At 42.4% G+C, this 14,516-nt stretch overlaps 1 protein-coding gene across 2 annotated transcripts in view; it reads left to right on the top strand.

Annotated features, from left to right (window-relative positions):
* The first annotated feature begins 8,057 nt into the window (after positions 1–8,057).
* The window catches only part of Bach1 (BTB domain and CNC homolog 1), a 41,827-nt gene continuing 35,368 nt past the window's right edge, over positions 8,058–14,516 (top strand). For both annotated transcript variants that reach the window (XM_047564386.1, XM_047564388.1), the window contains exon 1: positions 8,058–8,190. The gene's annotated coding sequence lies outside the window, so the exon portion shown is untranslated. The remainder of the gene's footprint in view (positions 8,191–14,516) is intronic.

Raw genomic sequence — 14,516 nt, forward strand, 5'->3', positions numbered from 1 at the left:
AGCTCTCATAATTTAATTTTTTTTAAAACTCTGAACATTGCTTCATTGCCTATCATATGAGCTTCTTGGAGTACATTTTTTGATCCAAATCATAACACCATCACATTGAAGATTAGGATTTCAACATAGATTCTGGCTATTACTTTGAGTATTTTCATAGCAACCCACTGACTCTCTCTTAACCTAAGATATATCAGAATGACATGGGGGATTTGAGACTTAGTTGAGATTAAAATAGATTTCAATCCACACTGTGAGTGGTTTGGTGTAATAGAAACTCCACTCTGGAAGTTTGGCTGAATAGTGTTCTTTCTGTGGTATGATAAGAAGAAACCAACCACCAGGACTGATCAGTTGCTCGAAGAAATCCTTAATGTGTGGTTTTCATTCTTATGAATGAAAGAAAAGACTCCTTTAGCCATCCAAGGGAGGGAAGGCAGGGGGGAAAGTGCGTGCCAGATGATTTGGTCTTTTGTTGTCAGGAAAGTAAGAGCTTCTTGGAAATTCCATTGAGTTCTCATTTACTTTTATCTGGTTGATCAGAACTAAGTCACATGGTGAAGGGAATCTGGGAAGGTGTTATTTCATATTTAATCAGGGCTATGTTAGGAAAGAGGGAGGGTAAAGAGATAGTGGTAGGCACCTAGCAGGGTCTACCACAAAGAAATTTGGAGAAAAGTATGTGTACAGGGATAAAGCATCCCTGGTTTAAAGATCAGTCCTGAAACCACCAGTGGTATGTATGAAGGGTGTTTCTGTAAAGTAGGGATGGACTTGACCAGGTCATGTCAGACTTTACCTTGTCAAACTCACAATGACTCTGACCTTGACGATGCAGAAACCTGGATGCAGATATGTGACTCAGTTTTCAAATGCACACTCACTTACAGCTGCACAGGCAGGAAGAACACTGGAAAGATAATTAACTTACAACGAGACACTGCCAGAAAGCATGGTAAATATTGATGTTTACTAACCACCCATTTTCTCCCTGTAAGCAAGTGTACCTGCAAAGTCAAATTATCATTAGACATGGAAGAAGAAAGCAAGTGGAATGAGCTGGATAGCTGGAGTCTGGTTGAACCAAAACACAGTAGGCTGCACTGCACAGTAGGTATCGGTGCCCTGGAGTAAAGTACTGCGTCCTTGGCCATGTGCCCTCACCCCTAGACTGTGCCAGTGATGTACTGCCCCCATTGGTATCTCTGGCTCTCCCTTTACTTGGCTTCAAGGATTTGATTAACTTCTTTATCATGGTCATATTGTTTCCATGGATGTGTTAGTATATTCACTCTGGTTACCCCAAGTCTTGATCTGGTGAATCAGTCAGGGAACTGACTGCTTACAAGGATGGGGACAAGGAATGAATCAAGGAGGAGTGATGCACCTGAGGGCTGACCCCTGTGGGAGGTACCACCATCCCTAAAGTTCTATTGCTTTGGCTATAGCTGTAGGTGAGGGTAGGCTGGCAGGAGTTGATGACTTTGGTGGAGGAATAAGACTACAGTCAACCCATGGCCTGGTGGGGAGGCAGCTGAGCTGCTGCTGACACTTGCCATTATCCAAGGGGAGCTGCAAGTGAAGGACTGGAGGAACCTGTAGGTAACACCCTAACAGGGCTGCCTCTGGGGACACAACAGAATGGAGAAAGCTGGAGCGGGGATCTGGAGTGGCCAATGGTGAAAACTCAGCACCCCCAACCGGTCAACAGTTCTCTCTTCATGGTAATATATGTATCTCTTCTCTGATGCAATAGGTCTTACTTTACAGCTTTGAAGTCTCAGAGGTCAGTCATCTCCTTCCATTGTCTTTTTACTTAGTTCCTCTCTTCCTTTACTCCTTTTAATTCATACACACACTTCTCATACTAAGGCATGTGTATCACTAGGTTAGGGTTCTTCATCCTTGGGATTGTTGGGCCAGATAGTCCATTGTTATGAATGGGGACTAAGGGACACATATCCATAAGGACTGTCCTATGCATTGCAGAATGTTTTTCAGCCTCTCTGGCCTCTACCCACTAGATGCTATTACCCCACCCTTATCAGAACCAATATCTCATGTTGGGGGTGCCAAATGAGTCCCTATTGAGAACAGATGCTCTAGATGAAAGAAGTGGCATATGCCAGGCATTAAGGAAGACTATGAGTTTAAAGAATGAACCTCTACTGGGCATGCTAGTTTCATTTTTCTAAAAATTCAATTTCTATTTGAGAATACTTTTATTTAAACAAATGCATAATTGACTTTAATACTTGTTTGAATTTTAAAAATAAAAGACCAAGATCTTCACGTTCCAATCCTTGATGTAAACATCAACAGAAACATGTAACAGAACTATGAAGATGGGCTTTCCAGTCCTTTGTACAAGCCAAAGGCTCTTTCTGTGCTGTTTCTGATTCATTACCAAGTACAAACATCCCTGGAGCCACATGAAAGTACTGGCACCAAACATTTAGAAAATTTTCTGCAGGCTTGAGGCATTGGTTATATCAAGCTTTGTGTCATTTTCTGTCCTATTTCTAGCTCCAAGTCTCCTCTCTCACTTTCCAAGTTGGGTGCAGAACAGTCAGGCTACATCTAGGGTCCTGAGGGTCTCACTTTCTAGTCCCAAGTACTTACTACCATATGTACAACAATTTCCAGAATTAGCTTACGAGAGAATAGCAATTTTTTTTTTTTACTTCATTTTATAAATACTTGCAACAGAGTGGAAGAAAATTGGGAGCACAATTAATTTGTAATTGAAGAAAATCTTGAGTGTCATCTCGTCAAGGAACTTGACACAGGTTTAAAATTAAACCTGTTCTACATATTTTCAGTTTTATTTACTTGAATTTTCTTCTAAGACCTTATCATTGGGGTTGTGGTTCTTATGAATTTTATTCTACTTTCATGCTTGCTTCCAGCATCAAATACTTTCTTTAGTCTCTATTTTATTGGTTTATTGCTTTATAAAAAGTTATTTCAAAATTTAGTGACTTGAAACAATGATCATTTTATCTCATAGCTCTGAATTGCCTGGGATCAGCTGAAAGCTTTTTCTGACCAAACCTGACTAGACCAGAGACTCCAAGGAAGTTGATCACGTGATTGACATTTGATGCTGACTGCTGGGGCAAGTTGGAGATGGGACACGTGTCCCATGCTGGGCTTCTTACAGCAGAGTGGCCTGGTCCTGAGAGGAAGCGTTCTTTCCTGAGGAAGATCATTTAAAGATAGAGGAAGTAGAAGTTGTCCCTCTCCCAAAAGACCAGATCCAGTGATGTCTCCTGCATCCCTGCTTGCAGTGATTTCTTAGCTACAGGGTCACAGGGCCAGATTTGAGATGATGGAAAATAAATCCATTCTCATGGGAAGAGTGACTAAAATTACACCGCCACCTTTAGTCCACTACAGAATCCTACTGGTTTTCAGAAGCATGAGAAGTATTCTGTATTTGAGCCACTTTGGTTGACATTAAATCTGGTATCTCAGTGGTACCTCATTTACCTATTTGGCTGCTGTCCTGCTGAATTCTTCTGCTCCAATACTCTCTTTCCCTGTTCCTTTTTTCTGACCATAGACTTTGTGGGCATCTCAAATCAGAGGCTACAATCCCTTCACTGTCCCCTTCATTTCAGTTACCAGGTAAACACGGTTCTCCAGAGAGTCTTCATTAACTTTGAATAAAATATGCTCATTTTCCATAAAAAAAAAAAAAAAAAAAAAAAAACCTCCAAATGAGGAGGGAGCAGAGCTGCTATGACTTCAATCCTTCATCACTGCTGAGGGAAGTGTCAAATGGCCATTTTCCAATTTGGAAGGAGTCATGTTTGTTTGATCTTGATACTCCCCGCTTCCCCAACTCCAGTTCACAGCCTAGGCTTTTGACTCCTCCAACGTTGTTGAATAAATTAGTCAATCAATACTTAAGGACAAAAGTAGCAAGGCAATGGAGATGTGGTGAATGAGGTTCTGGAGAGACTCTAGAGAGAATGGACAGGTAGGGTGGGGTAGGAGAAGATAGGTATGTTACATCCGAGGAAAGAAAGATAGAAACTAAGGGTGGTGGGGAATAAAGGTGGATGTGTAGAGTTTGGGAAGGAGAAGTGAGCAAGGTCAAGTGATCCAGTCTACACATCAAGGATTTTCTAGGTTATGTATTAGTCCTATTGTCTAAATATTTTGCCATATTGTTCTTATTCCTATCATATGTCACCATCGATATGATTTAGTTCCCTCATTTTTGAGAGTCAGGCAAGGCAATCTGTCACTGAAGGAGAAAATGATGGTGACTATATCTAGCTTTTTTTTTTTTTTTGCGGTGCTGGGGATCGAACTCGGGGCCTTGTGCTTGAGAGGCAAGCACTCTACCAACTGAGCTATCTCCCCAGCCCCTATATCTAGCTTTGATTGAAAATCTTTCCTTGGCTTATGGCTTGAAGTTACTTAAATTGTATTCAGAGCTAATGATAAGAATTTATTTTGGTAATAAAATCAGTATAATGTCTAGAAAAAGAATATGTATGATTGGGAAAATTTTGAAAAGAGAACAATATATTTGAAAGAAATATAACAATGCACATATATAACATCTTGTGATCAGTATGGTATGTTGACAAACACTGTTCACAGAAGAAAAATCTGTCATCACTTTTCAAGTCAATGAGAAGTGCAAATGGCTAAATCCTTCTAAAGAATAAAGCACTAAAAGGGCTGGGAATGTGACTCAGTGATAGAGAACTTGCCTAGCATGTGTGAGGCCCTGGGTTTATCCCTAGCACTGAAAAAAAAAAAAAAAAAGGTACTAAATTCAAAACTTAATGACAAAGAAGCACTGACAAAGAAGCACTGATTGCAAATCACTGTGAAACAGGAGCACAGTATCTATGCTGTACTGCTAGGTTAAGTTCCAAACCATTATGAACACCAAAGCAATCATGATTTTTTTCTCCTCAAGACCTTAAAATTTTTTTCTTTCAATGAAATTTGGGTAGAGGTACCATATCTCATTATGACTAAAGATACTTAAAATTTTGTTTTAGTAAGGTTTGTTTTTTTTTTTTTTTTGATACTGGGGATTGACCTTAGGAGCACTTGACCACTGAACCACACCCCCAGCCCTATTTTGTGTTTTATTTAGAGACAGTGTCTCATTGAGTTGCTTAGCGCCTCACTTTTGCTGAAGCTGGCTTTGAATTCGTGATCCTCCTGTCTCAACCTTCTAAGCTGCTGGGATTACAGGTGTGCACCACTGAGCCCAGCAAGATATTTTAATAAATGTATGTGTCAATGTAAAAGGTAATGAGGTTGATAGTCTTAATAGCTGATCAATTAAATAACTTTTCTTGATCTTGAATGCAGTAGGACTATTCAAGATTTTGTTGGCATGGCAGTTAATGTTATGCTAGCTCAGGAATCTAGAAGGCAGAGGTCAGAAGTCATGGTGACTTGTGAATATTTGCACCGATATTCAGGTTTTATTTTATTTTTATTTTTTAGGTACCAGGGATTGAACCCAGAAGGGGCTTAGCCACTGAGCAACATTCCCCAACCCTTTTTATTTTTTTCTTTTGAGACAGGGTCTCACTAAAAGTTGTTGAGGCTGGATTTGAACTTATGATTCTCCTGCCTCAGCTTCCTGAGTTGCTGGGATTACAGGTGTGCACCATCGAACCTGGCTGATATTTAGCTATCAAAAAAAGAAAAAGATATTCTAAGTCTTTTTGTCCAAAGCAAGGAATACGGAAACAAAAAGTGCCACATAATTTACTGAGTAATTACTGCATCATTATGTGCTCACTCTCTCAACCTGTGATCTGTCCCACTCCTCTCCTTTCTCAACATTAGAATTAGCATTTAAAAACAATCAGGTGAAAAAGATTCCTACTCACTCCCTCAGACTAGGGGAAGATCCAAACGTTAGGCCAGTGCATGAGACCCTTCCGTTGACTTGGTTTTATTTTCATTTTCAATTCATTTTTCATTCAGTCTCTTCTGTATTACATACCCTAAATTCTAACTTAGTGCTTTTCAATTGTTCTGAAGATCATTTGCATCAGCATTAAAAATGAAGACTCCTGGGTTCTACTCAGACCTTTGAAATTTGAAGCTTAAGGAGGCAGGGACAGACATCTACCATTTAATGAGTCTCCAGATATTCTTACTCACTGAAATTTGAGAGTCATTTCTAACTGCCCTGACAGTCTTAATATCTTGGTGTACTTTTGTAAGAACTTTTCAAATTATTAAACTCATTAGAGTGTATGTCATTATTTTCAGGATAGAAAATACCAGCACCATTATCTAGGGAAAAGAAGAGTTTCTCCTCAGGAGGAGGGTATGTTCTTCCCCTGAAAAAAATCTGCCTAGCTTTGGGAAGAAGAAAAATATAATTCTATTGGCTCAGGGTGGAAGCGTTGAGGCCTCTTAGGTGTCTGTAAGAACCCTCATCCTTCCTTCATGATCTATTCCCAAGTGTCCTTTCCTTACTTATTAAATCCTTACCTCCATCATGAGTTCAATCAGGCTGAAACGCCACCTGTCTTCTACTTCTGTAACTTCCCTGGACAGCTGGGCACCTTTCTGATTCTCAATTAAGTCCCATTGCAAGTGTTACTTCCTCCAGAAAGCCTCCCCAGATTCTAGGTGATAGAATCTCTTCACACCTTGCACCGCCATCCAGTTTCACTTATATCACCTTCTTATGTATTTTGGATATAAGTCAAATGTCCCTAAGTCCCACAACTTCTGCACTGCACAGAGGCAGTCCTGTTAGAGATAATATCTGAATTTATTATCTTGGAGGCCTTTTTTTTTTTGCCCAGAGAGCTCCAGGGCTGTCTTCTTGTGTACAGGGAGTACATAATCTCTGGGGTTGCCACCAATTTTTCTCCATCTCTCTCTCCACTTGAACTCAATTATCAACAACAAAATCCCTTCATACAATCCTTCTGTGGCTACAGGCCTCAAGGGCGGTGCCACTTTTTCCAGAAGGTTGGCTAGCATAGTCAGCCCTTTCAAGGTGGATAAGATTGCCACATGTGCACCTCACTTCAAAGACAGACAAGGCTTTGAACTCCAGAGATGTTAAATGACTTGGGAACATAATTTAAAAACTGACAAATTGCATAAACATCAGAAAAAGCACCAGAGGATGAAAGTGTAACCAGGGTTTGAGATGAGCCAGGTGACACCACTGGACATTGAACCTGGTTCCAAGTTTCCTGGCAGCCACAGCATTAAGGGAATACCTGTTACAGGATGCCTTTGTTTTCATTGTCAGCAAAAGTAGGGCTGCCAGAAGATGCTTTCCACAAAATTCTGATGTGTCACCCAACACAATGGGCCCGGCGCTTGGTAAGTGCAAAGTCCATAAGCACAACCAGGAGAGAAGGGTGAAGAAAGATTACTTATGCAAGTATGGAGAGCCCTGTGTGTAACTCCCAATGCGGTGTCTTCTGGACATAGAAGCAAAGGAAAACACAGACATAATAATGAGATTATATTGTGCAAAGTTCACACTCCTGGTGTTTTTCTTTGAGGGTCTTATCTGAAACAAACAACTTGAAGGGATGTTAGCAGTCATTTAAAGTGGCAAGAGCCTCCACCCTGAAAAGCTTGTCCTTAAAATTTCCTGTCTAGCTGCCAACAAATGCACTTGATGCCTCTTTTCTTTTAGGCACGCTCAAACAACTTTGGAGCCTGGGTTCCTGACTACCCCAGGGGAAAGCAGCCCCGAGGCTCGGTGGAGGAGTCATTAGAAGCAACCCCGGTGGGACTCTGGCGAGGGGCTGGGTCCGGCGCCCCTTCTGCCTCCAGCCGTCGGTGGACACCCTGGACTCGCGGCGGGCTGGCTTGGCCCTATTCCGGCGGACTGTCAATACCAGCGGCGTCAGCACTCAGCAGAGTGAGAGGAGGTGGTCTTTGAGTGGCTTGCCAGTTCCACCGAGCACCGGCTCCCCAGGACGCGCGCGGCCCGGCCGCGGCCCCCGCCTCGCGGGTGCGGGGCGTGGCCTCCGAGGCGGGCCCTGGGTGGGCGGGGCGTCGGCGCCGCGGGGCGCTGGCGGCCGCGGCGGCGGAGCGGAGGGTGCGCAGGGGAGGGAAGGGCCGGCGGCCGCGCCGAGGGAGTGAGTCACCTGACCGCTGCCCGCGCCGCCCGCCGCGCGCTCGCCGCCGTCAGTCGGGCCGCGCCGCGCTTCGGCTCTGGTGAGTGGCTGGGCCGCCTCGCCTGCCGGTCCTCCCCCGGGTGGGTCAGCGCGCGGGGACAGGGCCGCCGGCCGAGGAGTGGCCCGGGGGCAGGTCATGGAGGCGGCCGGGGGTCCGCGGGAGGTGCTTGGTGGGCGGGGGTGGTGCGCAGCCGGGCCCGCGGACCCCTGGAGCGGCCGCGTCCGCGGAAGGGGCGGCCGGAGGCGTCCGGGCTGCGGCGCGGCCAGCGCTGCTGTTTGCCTGCCGCGCGGACTTTACCCGGGCCGGCGGGGCGGGGCGCGGGGCCGCCGAGTGCCGTCCCCGGTGCGACCCGCGCCCCGCCCGCCGGCGACACATCCGCGCCGCCCTCGCGGCCCCGGCCGGGTATTGTCCTCGCCCCGGCCGCGGCGTCCAGCGAACTGCTGCTCCCGTAGCCTGCGTGTGTGTCGCGCGTGCAACCACGTAAGGAAGGCCGAGTTGGTGGCCCGAGCCCAAACAGCGCCTGGCAGAGCTGGGTTTAGCCAAAATTGATTTGGGGGACCCGAGCTCCCCGAGATCCCCGAGCTCCCTTTGTTGGAGTTTTGCCCACACGTTGTAAATTAAAGACTCTCACAATATGGTGAGAGTGGGTGTAAATTCTGGAGACACCAGCTTTGTGCTCGCGTAGCGTAGCGCGAGTGCCATTGCTTTTTCATTCTTAGCGGCAGTTCCGTGCCATTGAGTAGAATGTTGCGGAACGCTTTTATGCAGGGAGCCTTCTGCGTTCCACTTGGGCTGATTCAAGGTAGAGCGTCGTAGTAATTGTGAAAGAACGTGTGTGGGAAAAACAAGCTCCAGCGTCATGCTTGGAAGAACAAAGGCTGTTTTGTAGGGTGCTGATCTTTCTAGAGAATTGTTTCAGTGTCGGAACTGTTACCTGGAAGGGGCCACTACTGGGCCTTTGTTTATGTCTTTGGACACTTCTCGCATCTCAGAGAGTTTGCATTTAAGGCATTTCGGAAAGATAAAGGGTGGAAATCCCAGACACGGGCAGAGCACTTGAGCGCTTCACATGGTCAAGCCGAGAAATGGGAAGAGGTGTGGGCCTGCTTCTTCCTGGTGTTGGGGTAGTGGTGCAAGGGCTGGGCTGGGCTTGAAGGCACTTGCCATTTCTGTCTTTGGACATCATAAAGAAGTGTAGGAAAGAAAGAGGCCCCTGGTGAGTCGGTTTGGAGTAGAGTAGACTTGGTGTAGTGACAACTCATGTATTAGTGTTTAACTTATGAATCTGTCAAGTGGTTTACCATTGTTCAGTATATTGATTGGTTAACAAGGTAGGGTGACTCTTTAAAAAAGTTGGGTTGCTGAGTCATTCGCCCCAGCCTGAGAGGTAATTAGGAACAGCTGGTGCGATACTCGCATCACATGCCTCCACTATAAAAGGCCAGGGAGCACACTAGAGGGCTTGCTTCAGAAGGCCGAAGGGGACTGGGCCACAGTTGTCTGTTTTGATACAGGTAATCAGTGGGTGAAGTGTTGAGCCCTCTTAGGAAGTGGCTGAGTAGCATTGAGGTGTAGCCTTGTGACCTACTGTGGGAGAATGTGGGGCAGTAAAATTTGCAGCTAGGAGTAACCCAATCAACCGTGTTGTAACAAAAAAATTACCATTTGTACTGTACTTAATTGTTTCCTTTTTGTGGTTTTGTTGTTGAGTGTTCTATGTGTTTCAGAAAGTGAACTTAATTTGTTCCTTATAAAAATTTATTTATAGTATCTTAGAAGGGTATTCCATTTCATTTTTCATGGCCCTTGGATTTTCATGCATACAGGAGTAGTTTGATACCATCAGAGAATAGGTGAGAAGAATATGGGTGGATTGGCAGGTCTTATGGTACAAATCTAGAAAGAGCTGTCTGTTAAAAAGCAACAAATGTATCTGTTTCATTCTTTTGATACCTGTGTCTGTATCTTGTGTCATTGCATTTTGCTTAAAAAATGAGGGGGAGGGGTGTACACATAGGAGCCCTCAATGCAGAGTTTAGGAATAAAAAGTTTGTGGTAGTGGGGAGCAATATGGCCCTTATCTTTGACTAGAGGAGTGATTAATCCTTTTTGGTGGTAGTTCATTTAAAATATTTTGTAATAGGAAAATTGATCCTTTCATTGCTGTAAGTTTGAAACCAGAGATTAGCAATCATGACTTTTTTTAGGTATTAGGGTTTCTGAGGTGGGGTACCAGATGATTCATCTGAGAAGAAAATGTTAAAACTTTACTTTTTAAGACTTACATAAATAAGAAAGACATTAAGCTGAAAGATAGAGTAACAGTAGTGCATGCATATTGTAAAAGGAAGTTTGTGTCCCACATCCTTTTTCTGTTGGGGAATATAAGAGTTTAATTCTTTTAATACCTGGAATTTTTTTTTTTTTTAACTTTTAATGTCTTCTTAAGAGCTATAGTATTTAAAATTTTTCTTAATGGTCTATTTAATTATATTACATGTTTAGTTCTATTCTTTTTATATTGTACTTTAAAGATTAGAAGCTTGCATTTAAATTTCTTATTATACCGAAATTAGGTATAGAGATTTAAAAAAAATATAATTCCATTTGTTACCATTCTTTTGAATTTAGTTCAGAATAGTGGTTGGTTTGCTTAATGTTTGTAATCTGAAGTGTAGTGATATGTAAGAAGAAGTTACAATGGGAACACTTGAAGATAATTTATACATTGGAGTATAATATGTATATAATATTTTAAAAATTGCTTTGTTCTATTGTCCTTGAAAGCCTGTTTTTTTTTGGTTGTTTTTGTTTTTGTTTGGTCAAGCTCATAGGTTTTTTTTTTTTTTTTTTGACTAAGCTCACACCTCCTTGATGAGGATTGCTGGCTAGTTTTCAGGTAATCTTTGGGAAATGGCATTTATTTAGAAAAGTTAACCTTCTAGGAGTGCTGGTAGTGATTATTTACCTTTCAGTTAAAGCTCATATGCTGTTTACCTTCTATACCCCTGTACTGTGAGATGTGATGTCCAGAGAAACAGTGCAAACCCCTTTAAGATTACTAGGGATTCTCTTCACTGTGCTAATCTCTTCAAAGACTTATGTTTTAGGAATTACCTCCTCCCTTCAATTTTCTGACTGATGCTCTTAATGGGAAAATTATTTAAACCCTAAAACCCACGTTGCCTGAGGGTTCTAGAAAATGTTGTGGAGTGGATGATTTATGAGATTATTTTGATTTTTTTAAAAAATAAGCCAAGTAAAGTAATCTACTGATGTCCAGGGTATGGGTAATATGAGGGCTACTTTCCAAAATCCAGGCCCCTTGGAGAGAGTAAACATTTCAGGACTACAGATAAAATATTAACTTACATCACCGTGAAGCCTGGCAGTCTGGCTTACTCAGTGCATAGCATTAGTAGAACTGAAGTTGTACTTGGGTCAATGTACAGGTGACAGAGAAACAATACAAGTTGTTGAAAGTAGGAGAGGGGGAGCCACAGAGCCACAGACAGCTGAAGGTTGAGTTCTGGCTGTGTCATCCCCTTTGAAGCCAGTTCCACCTGGTGACTAGTGCCTTGTCTCCTTGATAGAGTTGACAGTACAATCTAGATTGTTGTGAGGATTAAATGTTGTAATATGGATTAAGTGGTTGCAACAGTGCTAGTTTATATTAAACATCAACGAATGTTAGGTGTTACTTTCTATTGTCCAGAGTCAGGGAAGTGCTTGGTTCCATAGCCACATCTTGTAGCTTCTGAGAGCTGAATAAGCAGCCCCTGAACACAAGTGTATCTGAGGCGTGCAGGAGGTCACTGGAAAAACAGTTCAGTGAACTCTGAGGATGAGTTCATAGCACTACTTTTCTCACACACATCCAGTTTCTGAGAGCAGGTAACCCAACACACAGCTTTTTACTTAAAGGAAATCTAACAGTCTCAGCAGAGTGCTCTAGAGCAGATTGCTGTCAGTACCAGTTAATTGAAATTGACTTTTGAAGACATAAAAACACTTGCCACACTCTGCTGTGTTTTTTCCTCCACATTATAGTCGAGGACATCCTGGCCTGTCAGGTATAAGTCACCTGGTCTCTCCCTCCCTGCTTATTAATTCTAGAGCTGAACTCATTCCTCAGTTCTTATTCCTGAGCTCTGTCCAGTTTATTTGGAATATTTAGAATGTACATTTATCTGCCAGTTACTACTTCTGAGTACCTTTTTTTTTTTTTTTGAGTACTTTTTTTAAAAGATGATATCCCCATGTTAATGTGGAGAAATTATCCATGATATGAATACAGTTGAATATGGTGGATATGTTTGTCATGGAGCTTGTTACACCTGTTAATAATTCAGAAAGGTTGTGTCAAACTTTTTATTTCAATAGAGTGTAAAACTATTGTTTCAATAGAGTGTAAGTTTCCTGCTGGTGAGGATCTATTTTCTCTCCTGCGCCACACTGAATGTGCCTTCCTGTGTTGGTTTGCTGAGCTATCAGTTGGTCGCTGCACTGGATGGTCTAATTGGATTAATACTAGTTCTGTGAATTTTGGAACTTAGGAGTTTTTAGCAGATCAAAGGAGAGAACATTGTGTCATATTTCTTAAGTGTGTACTGAGTTGAAACTCTTTAGATTTCTGTTTTGTTTTCATCATTTGTGAGATGACTAAGGAAGCAGCTGGTTCATCTCCTGAGATAAAAAGAATAGTTACCTTGTGATTTGCTTTTACCTGTAATTGACTTAGAATGAATGAGCAAAGCTCATGAGTTGTTAACCATCATATACATTAATTCTTTTCTTTTAATGTCATTACTCCTCCAGAACAGATCCTTAGTTTAGAATCAGAGTGAGTTTGGAAAATATTAATAGGGTAATAAAAATCATGCTAATACAAACACAGGGAACAAAGAAACAGTGGTTGCCAGGATCCTGGATGCTAATGACTGCTGCATGAGCATAGCGGGCATACCATGGAGCTGGCTGGCTGCAGATTCCTTTCTCAGCATTGGTACAGTTGAGAAAATGTTACCATCATACTGCTGAACCTGTGTGCAAATCACATTCTTTTAAAAATAAATTTAATCTTTTTTCTTAATGCCTTAGGAAACTTGTTCAAAAGGATGTTTGTAGTGATTATTCCCAGGGTTTATTTGTTGAAGTGGTTTTTACCCTTGTCAGCTTTATTAGATGGGATCAGTCATAGTAGTGGACAGCGGCACTCCTCTTCCTCATCCCTCCTTAAACTGGAGGTACACTAAGAAGTGCTTCATGCGATGGGGCTAGCTTACCTCCTAGACTAGAGTTTAAATAGTAGATTAAAGGAATTGCCTCTCCCCATTACCTTTTTTTCATTAATCTCTTATTTTTATTGACTTATCTGTCCCTAGGAATCTGTGGGGAGGTGCATTTGGCTTGAGGAGGTGAAGTCTACAGGATTCTGTTGGAGAAAGAGGGAGACCCACCCATACTCATTGCTTACTGATATCTTTGTATACTTAATGCTTTATTTCTCCTCTCCAGAGTACCAGCATCTTTGGAAGTCAACAGTGTAATTACGCATCTCAAGAGTTGGTTCTGAAATATGTAGCTATAAATGATTTATTAACATTTTGATCAGTTTATTAGGTTGTAATTTCAGAGCCAGTGGTTTTTGGTAAGATCAGTAATTTTATTAGCATATATTTTATATGCAGATATTATTTTAAAAATGTAAAGCTGTTAACAAATTTTGACCCAGTCTTCTTCATTTCTAAAGTAGCTGATGTTTTTTTATTTACTGTGTTTTTCTGAGGAGTGTTCCTGGCATGGCTCAGTGTTTTCTCCTAGGTAGGAGTTAAAATGAGAAGAAGTAAGGAAAAAAACTGAATGGCTCTTTTAATAATTTTTTTTTCACATTAGCAGAAGACGTTTGAAGTAGAAAAGCATTTTGCTCACTTGGGGTCCTTTGCTGACACGCCTCGAGTTCCAGCTGTCCTTTAGAGAGATCAGAGGAAATGCCAGTTGAAGTTGAGTGCGTGGCTTCTGACACCTTTCCCTACTTATTGTCTCTCTGTGGCACAGAACTGTTGCAAGCGCAGATCAAGCTCTCAGTGTACTTCTTTGGACTTTTACAAAATGTGTTTTGCCTCGGGCACGCCTCTCGCCATTGCCCAGTTGGTGTGTTCCAGACCCCAGCTCTCTAATGCCTGAGGAGTGAGGAATGGCTCTCTTCAAGTTTCACAGAACTTTGTTCTCCTGCCTTTCTGTGTTTGCTGCTCTGCTCTACAGACTCACACAAACTCGCAGTCAACTTTTGACCTGTGTAGATAGTAGAGTGGGTTATTAATTCATTTCAACTTTTATGACATTCCTGCTTATTGGGTATTAGG

The sequence above is a fragment of the Sciurus carolinensis genome, chromosome 9 (genome assembly GCF_902686445.1).
Source record: "Sciurus carolinensis chromosome 9, mSciCar1.2, whole genome shotgun sequence".
Taxonomy (NCBI): domain Eukaryota; kingdom Metazoa; phylum Chordata; class Mammalia; order Rodentia; family Sciuridae; genus Sciurus; species Sciurus carolinensis.